Source organism: Paroedura picta, chromosome 6, assembly GCF_049243985.1.
Source record: "Paroedura picta isolate Pp20150507F chromosome 6, Ppicta_v3.0, whole genome shotgun sequence".
Lineage (NCBI taxonomy): Eukaryota > Metazoa > Chordata > Lepidosauria > Squamata > Gekkonidae > Paroedura > Paroedura picta.
The window spans coordinates 110,772,359-110,790,262 of NC_135374.1; the positions used below are offsets into that span (position 1 = coordinate 110,772,359).

General features: G+C 46.2%; 1 protein-coding gene across 12 annotated transcripts in view; it reads left to right on the forward strand.

The window, feature by feature from the left end:
• The first annotated feature begins 331 nt into the window (after positions 1-331).
• Positions 332-17,904, forward strand: part of MBNL2 (muscleblind like splicing regulator 2) — an 89,458-nt gene continuing 71,885 nt past the window's right edge. For 6 of the 12 annotated variants that reach the window (XM_077343907.1, XM_077343912.1, XM_077343904.1 and 3 more), the window contains exon 1: positions 335-640. The gene's annotated coding sequence lies outside the window, so the exon portion shown is untranslated. Of the gene's footprint in view, positions 641-10,184; positions 10,404-17,904 lie in introns of those variants that run through there. The other 6 variants (XM_077343908.1, XM_077343909.1, XM_077343906.1 and 3 more) reach the window with 4 other exon arrangements.

Sequence of the window (17,904 nt, forward strand, 5' to 3'; positions counted from 1 at the left end):
ACCCCTCGGCACTCTCCGGGCTTTCCTCCCGGCCTCCCATCCAAATCCTAGGCAGCGCCGACCCTGCTCCGCTCCGCAGCTTTCCTCGCCGCCCGTCCCGTGCGAAGTGCGCCCCGAGGCGCAGGCACGAGGCATCCATCCGCCCGCCCGCCCAAGCACCGCGGCCGCCGCCGCTTCCCCTCCAGCCTCTCCGCCCGGGACTCGCCGACACGTCGCTCCCCTCGGCGCGCAGGGCCCGTGGACGCGCCCGAAGGAGGCCCGGGGGCGCGCCGGAGAGTGCGTGCGCGTGTGTTCGCGCGCGCGCCCCGAGGCAAGGTCTGCCGCGGCGAGCGGGGATGGGCGGCGGGGAGGCGAGCGGCGGCAGCACCGCCTCCGCCGCAGGGGAAGACGCCGGGCCTGGTTCGCGCCGCGCCGCCGCTCCTGGGCGGCCCCTGCCACTGTGAGCAGCAGCAGCAGCAGCAGCAGCAGCCAGAGAGAGAGAGAGGAGGAGGCGCCGTCCGTCCTCCCTCCCGCCCGCCCGCCGCGGAGGTCCAGCCCTTCGGGGAGGAGCCGGCCCAGCCTGTCCCCCGCGGCCGCGCCAGCAGAGCGGCCAAGTTGCTGCCGCCTTCCCGCCGAGCCCCACCAGCGCGGGCCCCAGCAGGTGAGAGCCCGCCCGCCGCCGCCGCCCATCCCAGGGACCCCCTGCCCGTCGGGGAGAGGCCCGGCCCGGGTGGGGCGCGCCGAGGAGCAGGAGGGCGAGGGGGAGAGGGGCCCGGCGGGGGGCGCGCGTCGGGGCCGAGCGAAGGAGCGAGCGGCGGGGCCGGCCGCCCCGGGGAGCCTCCAGGCGCTGGTCGGGGGGGGGGCATGCGGCGAGAACTCCTGGCCCGCCGGGGAGGGCACGCCGCCCGGAACCCCCCCCCCTCTCTTCCCTCCTTCCCTCCCTGGTCGGGCGCAGCGCTTCCTCCGCCGTCGAGAAGCAGGGCGGCGCGGGGGGACTGAAGCCAGCGGCCATCCCAGCCGGGGGGCGCCGCTCGCTTGCACGCTCGGGGTGGTGGGGGAGCGGAGAGCCCCACCGGCTGCTTGCCCCTCTTTCCGCTCCTCTCGGACGGGGCGCCGCGTCCCACGAACCTCCAGCTCTTGGGGAGAAGGGCCGGAGAGCGCCGCCTCTCCTTCCCTGCAACAGGGAGTCGCAGGAGAACGGCGCTGGCGCCTGCCCGAGACACGCAAAGCCAGAGCTAGAGGGGGGGGGGGTTATGATGCCCGTAGCGCAGTGCCCGAGAACGTATGAATCCAGACAGCCCCCCCCCCCCCAAGTCGTTTAAACCGCTTTCGGGGTTTAGTTGCAGGGAGGCTCGCTTGTTGACGTCAGTTCTTTATATATATAAATCGAGAAAAGATTACGCGCGTTGGCGTGTAACGGGGAAGGAACGCAACTCGCTTGCCTGCTGCTTGGGATCGCCTCGCTCGCTCGCTGCTGCTTGAAACGTGTGGAAAGCGAACGACCTGCTCTCGATTACGTTCGGTTCAGTGCTGATTCATCGTTCTGTTAACTCAGCAATCTGGCGACCTGGGGCTTTTGGTCGGCTGCAGCTGAGAGCTGAGCGGAGTTTTTCTAACAAGGAAAAAGAAAAACTGCAACTTGGCTGTAAGGTATACCACCGTCTGGATTCCTTGGGAACTTTCTCCTGCACTTCTGGAGCTCCCGCCAGCTGGGGAAATGGGTATGGGAAGGACCATGGGGAGAGCTCGATCCATATTCAATATGGAGGCTGTGCTTGCCATTCCTTCTGTCTGCTGTCCCTGGCAAAACTCTTTTGAAGGGGAAAAAGGTCAAATCAACTACAAGGTGTGACGCAAAGGAATCACATTGAGAACTAGGCTTTTCTCACTAAGGTTGCCTGGAGGGGGGGCACTTTCTCAGATGCTCCTAGCAATGCTAGGCAGGTTTTTGGGATGGACTAGATGTGGACCAAGTTCAAATTCACACACTGAGTGACTATAGGCCAGTCACACACTAAGCCTAACCTGCCTTATGGGACAATAAAATCGGAATCCAGTTGCACCTTTAAGACCAACAAAGATTTATTCAAGGTGTGGACTGATTTTTTTTTGTGCTTCTTCAGACCAGCATGGCTACTCATTTGAATCTGCCTTGTGGGGTTCCTGTGAGCCTGAAATGGATGAGGGCAATGTAAGCCATCTTGGATCCTCTTTGGGAAGAAAGACAGGGTAAAAGTAGATAAATAAAAAATCGTGCAGAGAATCCCACAGATACTATACTACTAAAAACTGCAGAATTGCAGTTTTGGCTGCTGCCACATTTGCATCACTCTTTAGGCTAAATATACCTAAGTTCAGAACAAAGTCTGAGTCCAGTGGCATCTTTGAGACCAACCAAGTGTAATTCTGGGTATAAGCTTCCATGTGCAGGCACACTTCAGATATGAAAGCTGAGACCCAGTGTTGTGTCTCTAAGACCTGCTGATGAGCTTGAGCTCCAAGGCAGAGTATAATTGACCAATCAATGCGCAGCCGGATTCAGTCCCTTTAAAGTGAAACTGACCCAAAGCACTCACTGGCGGGAAGAGCCATTCTTTGAGGGTGGTAGCAGTCTTGGTTCAGTTCCGTACTTCTTGTGCCATGCTGGGGTCCTAATAAAGAGCTCAGATCACTGCTGGTGTCTGTGTCCACCTCTGTACCCATGGATTTAACGCCCAGAATAAAACTGTATTGGCCTTAAAGGTGACACTGGACTCAAACTGTATTCTGCTGCTTCAGACCACCTGAATAAATATATCTAAGGCCAGACTGCATGAATGCAAACCATCTTCCATTGGAGTCAGTGGAAAAATAATTATTATTACTTTTAAATTTTTGTGTACTCCACTTTTCTTCCCCATGGGGGCCTAAAGTGGCTTACATTTTATTTATTTATTTATTTGGTTTATTGTTCTTCCCTCCTCTGTTTTATTCTCACAATAACCCTGTGAGGTAGGTTAGACTGACCCAAAGTCACCCAGTGACGAGTTACCACAGGTCTACCAGATATCAGTTCAGCATTAACCACTACACCATATCGGCTCTCTATGGTGGTCTGCAGGTCTTAGGGCCCAGCTCCGATGTAGTCAAGCACAGTAGAGTTGCAGGCAACAAATGCCTGAAGAATATTTCAGGGGTTTCTCAATGAGAAAGGCAGATACAGACAAAAGCATGTTTAGAATCATAGAATCATAGAGTTGGAAGGGGCCATAAAAGCCATCTAGTCCAACCCCCTGCTCAACGCAGGATCAGCTTAAAGCATGCAGGATAAATATCTGTCCAGCCACTGCTTGAAGACTGTCAGTGAGGGGAAGCTAACTACCTCCTTAGATAGTCGATTCCACTGCTTAACTACTCTGACTGAAATTTGTTTTCCTGATATCTAGCCAGTACCATTCTACACTTAGTTTAAACCCATTACTGGGGATCCTATCCTCTGCTGCCTACGGGAACTGCTCCCTGCCCTCCTCCAAGTGACAACATTTCAAATACTTAAAGAGAGAAATCATGTCCCCTCTCAGCCTCCTCTTTGCCAGGCTGAACTTTCCCAAGTCTCCCAGCCTTTCCTTGTAGGGCTTGGTCCTCAGTTTCTCTGACTCTATCCCCTTTGTCGAGTTGGGCAGAACAGCAAAGCTCTCTTTGATTTGTCTAGCACAAAATTGCTGCTTGCGTGAGATTGTGAAAGAAAAAGGATTAAAACTTTCCCCTCCCCCTGCAGTTTTCAACACGTGAAACAAACTTTTGCATATTATTTTAAAAGCCTCTGTGTGACCATTCTAAAACTTGATACACCTTTAACTGACAAACTGCAATTCTGTGCAAGTGTGACTGTTAAACAGGCCAGTATGGGAGCCCTCGAACTGGTGTTACGATGTGAGAGAAATATAACCCAGAAAGTTGAGTAGCTGGTAGGCACTGAAATTAAGTCCTATTGAGTTGAACTGAATGTACTTCGGTCTGTATTCTGCATCCCCTTTGCTTGGGAATACATCCCATAGAATTTGAGGAGTTGCCTCTGAATAAATATGCTAAGGACTTCAACTGTCAACCATAAGCCTAAATGTGCTAATAATCTCTGGAAGCTTTGAGCGCTTTTGGGAAATCTCATGGAATTCAGTGGGATACAAAAAAATATTAGACGAATGGCAACTTAAAATTTGCAAAAATAAGTGAATGCACGGCCATGATGTCGCTTAATTTAAAATGCCTCAGTTTAGAGTGATGTAGTTGTGTCAGTTTTGTAGAATGCAAAGGTGAAAATTTATAGTGCTCAACACTGAACTGAGTGCAACATTTTAAATGTCAGCTAAGGAAAAAAGTGTTTTGTCAACAGCGGCAGGGGAGAGCTGTGGCCTTCCTGGAGGCATCTGTTTGGCCGCCCTGGGGGAGCAGGAAGCTGGAATAGGTAGATCCTTAATTTGATCTAGTAATGCTCTCCATACAGTCCTAACCTAATAGCTTTGCTATTTTTGCACACATTCCCAGGTTTCTCACTGAGTTTTTAAAACCACAAACACACCCTATCCATTGGCAAAAGAAAATGTCCAGTGAGGAGTTCTTTCCACACACATTAACATTTTTCTTTGCTGGTATCTCTGAATGACACGTGTGTCAGATGCTTAAGGGAAGAGGGTCTTTCGCCCTCCCCCCAGAGTGTCTGAGAAACCACTAAGAAGCAGTGAGGCTATTGTACAGAGGAAGGCAATGGGAAACCAGGGCCCATTCCGCACACATAGGATAATGTACTTTCAATGTGCTTTGACAGCCAGATTTTCCTGTGCGGAAATCTACTTTAAAAGTGCATTATGGGGTAGTCAAACTGCGGCCGTCCAGATGTCCATGGACTACAATTCCCATGAGTCTCTGCCAGCATTTGCTGGCAGGACATCTGGAGGGTTGCAGTTTGACTACCCCTGTGTGCAGAATAGGCCCAGCTCTGCTCACCTTTTGCCTTAAACACCTTGTGAGGTGGGATTTCATGGGATTATCATGACTTGGTTGTGACTCGATGTCACACTTCACCTTACTTAATAATCCGAACTTGACAGCTTTAGTCAGAAATGTCCCATTGCTTGTGTGTAGGAGGGTTGAAGTTTTTGCACAATAAAACAAAAGGCCTATGTCAGTCTTGCATATCACCTCTTTATTGATTTAATAAACTGTTGCATGTTAATACTGCCTCATACCTTCAGGCTGAGAGGGAGGCTTGGGCTTTGGAACCAACACCTGGATTTCAACCTGAAGAGGCAGGAAACCCTTCGTAATCCTAGTATCCCATTTCTAAATGCTGTTACCTTACCAGTGCTCTGATAATTAGATACTGTTTGCAGGTGAGAGTCCAAACCTGACTCCTGGCAGAGGTGCATTATTATCTTCCTTGGGCACAGATCCTTCCCCTACAGCAAGAGGTATTTTACACCTCATGGAATCAGCACCATACTATGATTTAGGTACTGTGCCATGAGGGGGGTTGTGGGGGAAGGTTGTTATCAAGGTGCCATTCAGTGGAGTTGTTCCAGGTTGTCCCAAAGCCATGCAAATAGTTTCAGAGGGCAGCCGTTCTGGCCTGCAGCAGAGCAGTTAGATTTGAGTACAGTAGTGACTTAGAAATCGACAAGAGTTTTAGGGAATGCACTCTCGAGATTCAAAGCACTTTTCGTTAGACACAGTAGAGTCTACATTTCTGTTACAACTGATCTCAGTGCTCCCATATTGACATTTTATAGTTATACTTCCATAGAATCTCAGTTTTGCAAACTCAAAAAGATCCACTGTGAAAAGACAGCACAGCTAAGTAAGAATGTATACAATATAGAGAAATAATTCATCCAGTGCTTTAGAAGCACAAACAAACCTAGTAATACTACAAAGGCATTAAGTGCCTGTAGGAATGCCACTGGAAAATGGAAATCCAAACAAGGAAATGGCAAATTCTGTGTTGTGCTCGTGTGCTTCTGTAATGAACTCCGACAAAAACCTTCCTCTCAGTCTTGTATATGTTTAGAAGTTGTTACTCTGCAATTAAACTATGAGGAAACTCATTAGGATATGAACCTTATCTACAGGCCTCTGGGCACCTGTATAGTAAAAGTTTTTGTTGAATTTCCAGGGTCATTCCTACAGCTACGTAATGTCTTTGTAGTATTCCTAGGTTTGTTTGTGCTTTTCTCTATATCATATAAATTGTTTGTGCATTTCTCTATATTGTATAAATTCTTATTTATGTGGTTTTTACATGGTGGATCTTTTATCGTTTGGACAACTGCAATACATTGTGTATCCTATTTTGTATTTTTTTTAGAATCACAGTTTAGCAGCTGAATGTGTATCTGTTTTTAAAATGGCCACACAGAGTCTTTTAAAATAACAAATAGAAGTTTGTTTAATCTGTTTTACACTTCTGTTGTGTCTGAGGAAGAGGGCTTTGTCTCTTAAAAGCATATTTCCTGAAATGCTTGTTAATTTCTAAGCTGCTATTGACTAAAAGTTATGCAAAGCTTGTCTTTTTCAATACACAGATGAATGTTGAGCTATTTCACAGTCAGGCTTGTTCAGACTGGTAGTTGGGAGGAGGGACAGAAGCTAACACTCTCCTGGGATTTCGCCCCAGGGAACTCCCTGAGACTTACTTCACAGTGAATATAGGTGTAGGATTGGAGACCTAGGCCTGTGTGGGCCCTGCAGGGATACTGCTCTTGGCTGTCCACACTGTATCAGCATTCACCAACAGAGATATCTCTGTTCTGCCTTAATGAAAACTAGCAGACTTAAGACTTCTGCCGGAAATAGCCCTGCTGCAGGGAGAGAGACAGACGACTCTTTAAAAGTGAGTGGTTGGGCGCGGAAGAGGATGCAGCCTTTGAGGGAAAACGTAAAAACCGGAGGGAGAAACATGTTCCAGTGGTAGAGCGCTCAAAATAGCTCAGGAGTGTGAGTGAGAGTTTCACGGTGTGCCTACCACTGGTGTAATAGGAACCATCAACAGCCTGTGTTAGTAGTACAGGCCAATGCCGAAGAGTGTGCAACAGTTACTGTTTGCGTCCAGTAGCACCTTAAGAGAGACCACCGAGATATGGGAAGTATAAGGTTTCAAGAATCAGAGCTCCCTTCATCAGATACCTGTCAGTTAAGATGGATTTCCACTCTATGAGGTGGTACCTCTGAAGGAAGATAGTTTCAGAGAATAGCTTTGTTGGTCTGCAGTAGGACTGTTAGTGTGGAGTCCAGGAGCACCTTAAGACAATGATCCCCAACCTTTTTATCACTGGGGTCAACGCTTGACAATTTTACTGAAGCTTGGGGGGGGGGGTAGTCTTTTGCCAAGGGATGTCGCCGCCGCCTAAGCCCCTGCTCCACATGCTTTCCCTCTGGCACCCCTGACATCCCGCCGCCTGCTGGGGGCACTGCCAGCAATAGCTGCGCAGCGCCACGCTGAGGGGGAGCCCCAGCCATGGTGGCCGCTGGAGAGCAACAGAGGTGAGCTGGTGGCAGAGTGGCAGGGCAGCCCCCAAGGCAGCAGCCAGGGAGGAGGATGAGGAGGAGCCGTGGCCTGGTACTGACTGATCCATGGACTGGTCCCGGTCCCCGGACCAGGGGTTAGGGACCACTGCATTAAGAGACCCAACAAAGATTTTCGGGGTATGAGTTTTCAAGAGTCAAAGCTCCCTTTGTCAGGACTGCACTTGGTTAGGATTGTACCGTTTGAGGTTAAATTATCGTTTGTCTCTGGTTAATTTCGTTTTGTTTCTTAATTGTGGCTGTGATCTGTAGATCGTTACTGGTTTGATACCTGGTAATTTACTTGAAATATTTTTTTGGGGGGGGTGTTTGTTACTTGAAATATTTTTTTTGGGGGGTGTTTGTGGGAAATTTCTGTGTTTTTCTCGATGCAGTCTGCTGTGAACAAATCAGAAAAATACAATACAAATGTTTTTGTTCCAATAAGAATTGCTCCTTATCAACACTCCCGGTTAATGGTGTTGAATAGCTATAACATTGCATCCAATGTGGTGGGCATGCTTAATCCATAGGCCCTTAACTAAAGAAGTGTGCTTGCTGGACCTTTTATTGTCTTTCTTTTCATGATTTCCTCCAGGCCAGACAGGCCAGGGATTTCGGTGTGTGTGTGTGTGTGGGGGGGGGGGGACATAATTTGGGCATGGAGAGCCAGTTTGGTATAGTGGTTATGAGTGCAGACTTCAAATCTGGCATGCTGGGTTTGATTCTATGCTCCCCCACATGCAGCCAGCTGGGTGACCTTGGGCTCGCCACGGCGCTGATAAAGCTGTTCTGACCGAGCAGTGATATCAGGGCTCTCTCACCCACCTCACAGGGTGTCTGTTGTGGGGAGAGGAAAGGGAAGACGACTGTAAGCCAATTTGAGACTCCTTCAGGTACAGAAAAGTGGCATATAAGAACCAACTCTTCTTCTTCTGGAATTGGGGGTCACTGCAGGTGCGCAGGTAGTGACGAATTTCCTGCATTCTGCAGAGGGTTGGACTAGATGACCCTGGAACTCCCTTCCGTGATTCTATGATGACAAAGAGCTTGAGTGTCATTCATGAATCTGCCTTCTACTGAATCAGACTTTTGGTCTATCAAGTTCAGTATTGTCTGGCAGTGGCTTTCGAGGGTCTCAAACAGAAGTCTTCCACATCACCTACTGCCTGGTCCTTTTAACTGGAGCTTCTGGGGACTGAGCCTGGGACCTTCTGCATGCCAAGCGGATACTCTGCCACTGAGCCATGGCCCCTCCCTCCCTGGGTGGCTTCAAAAACTTTCTGGATGTTAGCTAGTCTAGTTTTCCAACAGGTTTGAGTGATGTTATAACTGTGCTTGGGAGTTTGACCAATAATCTTCACTGCAGAGTATTAATAGGATTAATTTTATCAGCATCCTGTCAGACACTTTTGATAGTTGATGTATGACACTCGTCAGGAAAAGAGTAGTTGGTGCTGATTATGTCCCGGGACATTCACTAAGAGCAGTGTCCATTCTTGTCCAGTTTACATAAAACCATCAGGTAAGATTACAGGAATGGACTGGAATAAATATGCCAGTGATGCCCGACTCTTTCATGTCAGTCAGGGCCATTTCACACAATATGCAAATCCATGTTTGCCAGCAAATATATAGTTTTTTTTTTTTTTTTGTTCAGGTTGTTTTGAGCAAGCAAATTTTGACAAGATGTACTGGGGACGAATGCAAACCCTTGAACTCCAGTGGACTGTAGTACATGCTGAGAAGGGCTGTTGTGTGTTTTAATGTCCTTGCTGTACTGCTTTGAGCCTAGGATAAAGTATATCTTGTATAAATAAGAATAACCTGCACATTTTGAAGGACACCGTGGCAGTGGTCCAAATGTTTTATTTCCAGATCTACAATAGTGTTCCGTACTGAACACTATTTGAAAACTCAGCTCCTACCAATGCCTCCCTCTCTTTATGCTATTATTTCATGCACACAAAACGGGCTCCCTAAAATATGATTGGTTTTAAAATTTGGAGATGAAATAAAGGATAGGAGTTGGAAATGTGACCTTTCTGTAGCATTAATGCACGTATATATCACTCAGGCTGAAATGCAATTACCACAGCAACTTGTGGCTTGAATTCATCTGAATAATCTTGGGCACACTTTTTAGAAAAATATTTTGATGAACTCATGCATATTAATCTCTTCACATCCACAGAGAATGTCTTGTTAACGGCTGTCTGCACAGCCCAGAGTAGACCCATTAGCACTACCGGGCTGCTTCTGAGAAAAATCACTAGTGTTTTGCATTTGGATCGCTATTCCAGGTTGAAAACATCTGTTATTTCCCTCAGACTATGCCTGCCCTCCTGGGTCTCCTTTTAAAGCTGTCTAAAATCTCCCCACCAGCGAATCAGTGCTTCAGCATCGGATTGCATCGTCGGTCTTAAATATCTGGGGTATTTTGTAGGTGTCGTTTTACCTTCCCAGAAACACCATTTTCCAGGGAGAGGGAGATCCCTCTTTCACTGGCATGGACGTATTGTTTTTGTACATTTAGGCAAGCCCTCCCGCCGTGTCAATCACGGCTTCCCAACCAGTTTAAGACCAGTAGAGCCGCTGAACCTTGGCGTGATTGGTTACAGTATTCTGGGAGGGATTTCGCTAGAAGGAAGGGCTGCAGTCGCTCACGGACAGAGTTCAGGCTGTCTGTGCTTCATCATCTAAAGGAAAATCCCCAGATGAGGCAATACAGTGTTTGCAGTGAGGCGGGAGCAAACAAGCAGCAATAATTGTTCCACAGGAGACTTTCCCCGTCACTATGATGCAATCAAAAAGATAAGGCTGGTGCTACATTGGGAGGTTTCTCTGGCGTGATGAGAGAGCCTGATAGACAGAGCTGCACAAGGTAGGTAGGTGGCTGTTTTTCTTTTCCTGAATGTTTAAAGAGTTTGCTGCTGTGTGGTGCATACCATATGTGAGGCTTAGGGGAGTCAAGGCAATGAGATTTCTCCCGTGCACAAAGGATCCGTGTAGGGGAGCTTGTTCATTGTTTAAGCAGATCTGTCTCCAGGCAATTCAGATTGTTCCCTCCCTGCTTACCGATCTCAAGGATGGTTCAGTCTCCCATTTTAAAAGAAAAGACACCTGTGCCAAATTTTAGGTAAAGGGAAAGGGAGCCATGGGCCTTCTAAAAAGTATTACTTGTCCAAATATATCTGGAGAACTTTGGGCCTTGGAGGGGGAAATTAAAGGACTTTACAGTAGATGTAAAGGGAAGGGAGATCATGGAATTAAAATATTTGGCTTGCTAAATGACTGCAAGCGGAACGTGGCGGTTTTCAGCAAAACTCTGTAGTGACATAAAATAGCTGTCTGTTTCTTATATATCTGTCGCTATTAAAATGTATTCTAGAGAATCTTATACTGGGATCTGTTTGAAATCTCTCCCCTCCCCTTGCCATTTTCAAACTTGGCATCACTCTGGAGTCTACATTAAATCAGGGGGGGGGGCTGGGCTAGTAATAGTTACTGCAGATATCTGATCTGTATCCATTTTTAATGAGAACACACAGTCACTACGATAATTTATCGAGCAGGGATGGCTTTCCAAATGGTGCTCCTATCGTGCTGAAAAGTGTTGGCTTAGTTGATAAGAACTAGTGGCAAGCAGCAGAGATTTGTGATAAATACTCTCGTGGGGGGGGGAAGCTGCTTTTAGGATGAAGGACGGACTTAGAAAAGGAGAATGTGTAGCTCATTTTGCTGTCTCTGGCATTCATTGAATTCAAATGGAAATTTTAGTTTTTTGGGGGTCAGAACTTGTATCCCCCCCCCCCCAATACTGCACTATACTGAAAAAAAATCATCATAAGGAATGAACTGGGCCTAGTTTGTGGTGCTCTGTAAATATTTCTTCTACAGAAGGGTCTAAGCAGGGGTAGTCAACCTGTGGTCCTCCAGATGTCCATGGACTACAATTTCCATGAGCTCCTGTCACAAGTTGACTACCCCTGGTCTAAGGGGTTCCGTACTTGAAGTAATTTGGCCACAAATACTTTGGCCACCTCATGAGAAGGAAGGACTCCCTGGAGAAGAGCCTAATTCTGGGAGCGATTGAGGGCAAAAGAAGAAGGGGACGACAGAGAATGAGGTGGCTGGATGGAGTGACTGAAGCAGTAGGTGTAAGGTTAAATGGACTCCGGGGAATGGTAGAGGACAGGAAGGCCTGGAGGATCATTGTCCATGGGGTCACGATGGGTCAGACACGACTTCACACCTAACAACAACAACTTGAAGTAACCTATGCTTCAACTGGCAGGATGTTTTCAGAATTACACTGGGAATTAGTATTTAAATGTTACTAGAGAAACCAGTATAGGAAAGCAAGAATAGCGGTTTGTTTAGTTTTTAGGAACGCACTTTAAGGAAAGATTCAGCTGTTGCTTGTACACACTGCAGCATTACTGCAGTTAGCAACAACATTTTTTGAGAATGTCATTTATTTGTTTATTCTGGGATTTATGACCCGGCTCTGCCTTTGTGATCTCAGGGTGACCCATTTCTGATAGGTCTTTCTGGAGAGCGTCTGTACACACTCATGGATTTTAGCCTGTGTAAACTTTTTTGTGCATCATGTTAATCTGCCCTGTCTTTTGTTTTTTGGGTCATATGTGGATGGAAATGGCTCTAACAAGTGAATATATCTTCTGAATGATCGGGAAAGGTGCCCGGGAGGTTAATTTTGATTTTGTTTGCTGTCATCGTGGCCTAATTTTGTGCCTTTGTAAAATTGTCAAATTTCACAGAACCCCCTTAACAAAGGGCTCATTGCAATGCACTACAGTTTAAAAAATTTTTCCCCCTGAAACATCCTGTCCAGCATCATGTAAGTATGCTGTCAACGGACAAAAAGGAAGAGGATTTCTTGCGAACAAGGAGCAGTCCTCTGGATCATGGCCTCTTTGTAGGTTGTATTGCAGTTCTCCCCCACCTTTTTTTTTTTTACCGGGGACCAGTCAACACTTGACAATTTTACTGAGGCCCAGATGGGCCTCTTTTTGCCAAGGGATATCGCCGCCACCTGAGTCCTTGCTCCACTTGCTTTCCCGCTGTCCGCTGGGGGTGCTGCTGCACAGTGCCATGCCAAGGGGGAGCCCCAGCCATGGCGGCCGATGGAGAGCACCAAAGCTACGCCGGCGGCAGTGACAGGGCAGCCCCCGAGGCAGCAGCCAGGAAGGAGGACAAGGAGGAGTCACGGACCGGTACCAACTGATCTGCAGACCGGCACCGGTCCCCGGACCGGGGGTTGGGGACCGCTGTTGTAATGTATTAAGAAAACAAACATGCCCATTTAAAAGTAGTCCAGCTATATCTAAACACTATTTGAGTAACATTAGTAATTGTATTTTAACTTAAATATGTCTGGGCATATCCATTTAACTAGGAAATGTTTTTGTTTATCAGCCACTGAATTGTCGCAGGCTTTCACAGCCAGAGTCAACTGGTGGTTGTAGGTTTTCTGGGTTGTGTGGCCGTGGTCTTAGTCCCTGACACTTTGCCAGTAACTCCGGCTGGCATCTTCAGAGGTAGAACATGGCAAAACGGGACTCTCTCCATCCCAAAGCACCAGCCACAGTTACTGGTAAAACATCAGGGACTAAACCTACCAGACCATGGTCACGCAGCCCGGAAAACCCACAACACTTATCAGTCACTGTCTGTTATCGTCCCTGCATACCATACAGCAGGGGTAGTCAAACTGCAGCCCTCCAGATGTCCATGGACTACAATTCCCATGAGCCCCTGCCAGCATTTGCTGGCAGGGGCACATGGGAATTGTAGTCCATGGACATCTGGAGGGCCGCAGTTTGGCTACCCCTGCCATACAGTAAAGTAATATGAAGGCCCTGTTTGTAGCTGTGTGTATTAACTACCAGCTCTCTATAACCACAACTCAATCTGAACTTTTAACAACAACAACAAAAAAATCAGATTGAGTGGAAGATTTTGATTCCCATATTCAGCTTAGGTTTATTTTGCCCTGTACAAGTCCAAATGTTCTTTTGAGGAGATGAGAGAGAGATCAAGCACAATATTGAGGGGTGGGGGTAGTGTGGGAGGATTTTACTCTGGTTTGGGAAGGAATAATCAGTCAGGGCCAAAGAGGCTTCATACCAATGTGTGGGAGTTGCATTCCTGTGTCGAATTGTCCTTTTGCTTGAGTTGCCAACAGCTATTTGCTCTGTTAGTAATTTTGTGCAGCACATCAGTTCTCCTCTTATGGGGCATTGTTGTCTAGACTGCCTAGAATCGTAGATGGGTGGGCCGGCCCCAGGCATGAGATGGGGTTAGAACTAAGATTGCCAGCTCTCAGTTGGGAGATACCTGGAGCCTTTGGGGGTGTAGCTGGGAATGGGTGGGATTTACTTCGGGGAGGGACCACAGTAGATTATAATGCTATGGAGTCCACCCTCCAAAGCAGCCATTTCCTCCAGGGGAATTGATCTCTTCAATCTGGCAATGAGCAATAATTCCAGGAGATCCCCAGGTCCCACTTGGGGACTGACATCTCTAGTTAGAGCCCCTTTGATGATTTCCTTTCCTTTTCTTACTAAGTTAGTAAGCCTTTCCTAGGGTGTCTTGTTCGACCGCAAGAGAAAGGAATACTTTACCTGTAGAGTACAGGACAAGGCTAGGATTTTTTCATACAAATTCAAAAAGATGTGAACTTCTCTATATGTACTCCTCTAAATAAATTACTTCTATGCCTAGTATTGAACTAAGGCACACTGCCCTCAACAAACTCTACATATGTTTTGTGGTTTCTTTGTTCATGTGAATGTAGTTCTTTTCTGATTGGGGACAGGTAGTCAAATATCAGTAGTTCAGTCATCTGCACATCAAAGAAAAATGTGATGGTAATATTGAATGTCCCAGGTGTATATTCAAATAGGTAGTCTACTGGAATCTGATTATATTGTTCCAGGTGTATACTGGTTTATTTGAAAAGGCGTCAGAAATTTGACATGTTGCTGCTTTAGTGCTGTGTAGAATCTAGGGCAGGGGTAGTCAAACTGCGGCCCTCCAGATGTCCATGGACTACAATTCCCAGGAGCCCTTGCCAGCATTCGCCATCTGGAGGGCTGCAGTTTGACTACCCCTGATCTAGGGCCATGATAATGCAGTCTAAACTAAATCCCATTTATTTGAATGGGACAGGTGATTACTTGCTTAAATACCTTCCATTCTAATCAGCTGGACCTAGAAGTGTGGTACGTAGAACGGTCTGTATACTTTGTTTTTATACCAGAGTATATTAGCCATTCTGGATTCCAAAGAATTACAGTATTCTGTTTTGTGGAAAGAGGGATTCTGTTTCTTAATAAATGCATTAAGCTCTTAAATACATTAAGTCCTGTGACTCCGGAGATTACAGACATATAGATCTGTATGTATATAAATAAGGATTCTTATAAAGGTGGTTGTATTTTCATGATCTGAATTTGAAACAGGATGTTTTATATAGATATTTATGTCTAGCATTAGTATAATAAATTATATTTTTCAACAAGTAATGATATTTGTTGCAATGCCATAATCTGAAACTTGCCTGGTATGGTCAGAATTCCATATACTTTATCCACTAGTTCTAACATTCCAACATGGATATTTTATCCACTGGGCCCCTGAGCCTCCCTCCCATGAAACTGATCCTAATGCCTGTACCAAACATTCATGGGTCCATCAGTCTGTTCTAGTTCTGAATTTATTGTTCTTATTGTTTACCATTTATTGTTCCATTGTTCTATGATCAATGACTTCTCTGAATTGTTCCTGTTCCTATGTTCCATGTGAACCTCCTTGAGCCTCCGGGGAGGGCGGCATATATAAATGTAATAAATGAATAAATAAAACTGAGCATTTTAGTTGCCCTACTTTCTACCCTTTCTTGCTCTACAATATTCTTTTTGTGACACAGTGACCAGAACTATACATCATATTCCAAATGCAGCTCAGCAGCGACATTATGACACTTGCTTTTTTGTTTTCTTTGATTTTCCTAATAATCCTTAGCACAGAATATGCCTTTATCACCAGCACTATACACAGAGTCAGCATTCCATTATCCACCATGTCCATGTATCTATTTCCTGTTTAAGTCATTCAGTTTTTCCCCCATTGTGTGTCTGTTTACTCAGATTCAGCCTAATTCACCATGTTTTTGCACATTTATCCAGTTTGGAGAGATCCTGCTGAAACTCTTCACAAACCTATTTGCGTTGCACCATCCTTTATATTTTGGTGTTGACTGTAACTTGGCTGCTGCATTGCTCTTAATTCGAGATAATTTATGTGCAAATTAAATGTCTCTGATCCTAATAACCACACATTGGAGTCCACTGCTTAACTTCTACTTATCTGCATTGTGAAAGTTGTTTACTTCTGCCTTCTGCTTCTTGTTGCTTAGTTATCAGTGGGAGGACCCAGTTAGTTATCAGTGGGAGGACCTGTTTTGTTATTCAGTAACTGATAAACTATCCTAGTTGCTTTGGGCAAGAGGTTTTGCCAAAGGTTTCCTTGGGAAATTCTGCATCCCTCTGATCCACATGCTTGTGAACACTCTTGAAGGACTCCCAAAGATTATTTATTTTTATTTATACTTGGATTTATATTCCACCTCTCACAACTTTTGTCACCTCGAGGCGGCTAACAATTAAAACCATAAGCAATTACCCCATAAAAACCCCATTAAAACAGTAACAATACATACAGCGACACACAAGATGGCAGAAACAAGCTATCCCAACACAATCTACTAAGTCCAGCCAAACAAATCAGCATTAGTTGTTATTATATTACAGGGATGTTCAGTTAGGATGGGACCCCTGACTGAACTCTGGTCAAAAAACACCCCCCCCCCCTCCGGCCTCAACCAAATCCCTGGTGGAAGAGCTCTGTCTTGCAGGCCCTGCAGAACTTAGACAGCTCTGTTAGTGAAGCAAATCTTCCTTTTGCAGAAACCATGAAGATTCTTCTTCAGTAGTTCATGGCTGTGGGTTTAATAATTCACCAGTTTTTCTGCTGATACCACCAACTTATCTGCTGATGCAAGAGGGTGAAAAGATTCTTCTGGTGCTCCCCCATCCAGGCTTTGCTGGGATTCATGAGATGCAGAATATGACTGCTGTAAGAGCAGAAGTGTGGAGGATCTCCCACCCTCTCTCTTGACCAACAGAAGACTAGGGTTGTTCAACACTCCTTTTTATAATAATATTTCCCACCAGCTCACATGGATTGGATGCTACTTGACATGCGGTTCTCCAGTTCTCTCTCTAAGTGTCCTTTTTAATAAATTAGCTTTCCAGTTCCCTTACTAACAAGCTCTTCTGTCTCATCCTAACCTACCTTGGCTGATCTCTTTGAAGAAAAGAAAGGGTAAAAATGCAAGAGGATCAGCGTGGTTGTGAGAAATTCTTTACCATTTTGGATTTGAGTTCTTTAAGAATTCTTGTATGCAAGCCATCTGGATCTTGTGACAGTTTTAATTAATTAGTTACCTTCATCGCTTGTCCTCTCCCCTTGAATCTGTTCTTCAGGCACTGATTCAGAAAACAGCAGTTCCAATGTAGTGTCCCCCAATCTTCCAAGGGGAGGGGCTATTGCTTTGTGGTTGAGCATTTGCTCGGCATGCAGAAGGTCCCATCACAGGTTCAATCCCGGACATCTCCTGTTAAACGTGAATAGTTTATTCAGCTTCTCTGCAACCTTCGTGTCTTCCTTCAATAATCCTTTCATGCCTTTCTTTTTAGTAACCGATCCATGTCCCTGGCTGGTTTCCATTCTTGAGATATTTCTCATTGTTTGGCTCAATCTCATCTTCAGCAAAATGCTGCTTGATTATTTATTTATTTGGATTTTTATACCTCCTATTCTTAACAGTTCTGGGCGGTTTTGTTCCATTTGCCTTACTAGCAGATTACATATTTTTGCCACTTAATTTGGTCTGCGGTAGGACATTTCAAACTGGAGTTCACTAACAGTTTAGAGATCAGGAAGATTTTCATACATTTTATATGCTGTTATTACTTGTTTGGTGTAGTGGTTAGGAGTGCGGACTTCTAATCTGGCAAGCCAGGTTCGATTCTGCACTCCCCCACCTGCAGCCAGCTGGGTGACCTTGGGCTCACCCCAGCACTGATAAAACTGTTCTGACCGGGCAGTGATATCAGGGCTCTCTCAGCCTCACCCACCTCACAGGGTGTCTGTTGTGGGGAGAGGAAAGGGAAGGTGATTGTAAGCTGCTTTGAGACTCCTTTGGGTAGAGAAAAACGACATATAAGAACCAACTCTTCTTCTTCAGTAATATCAGGGCTCTCAGCCTCACCTCCCTCACAGAGTGTCTGTTGTGGG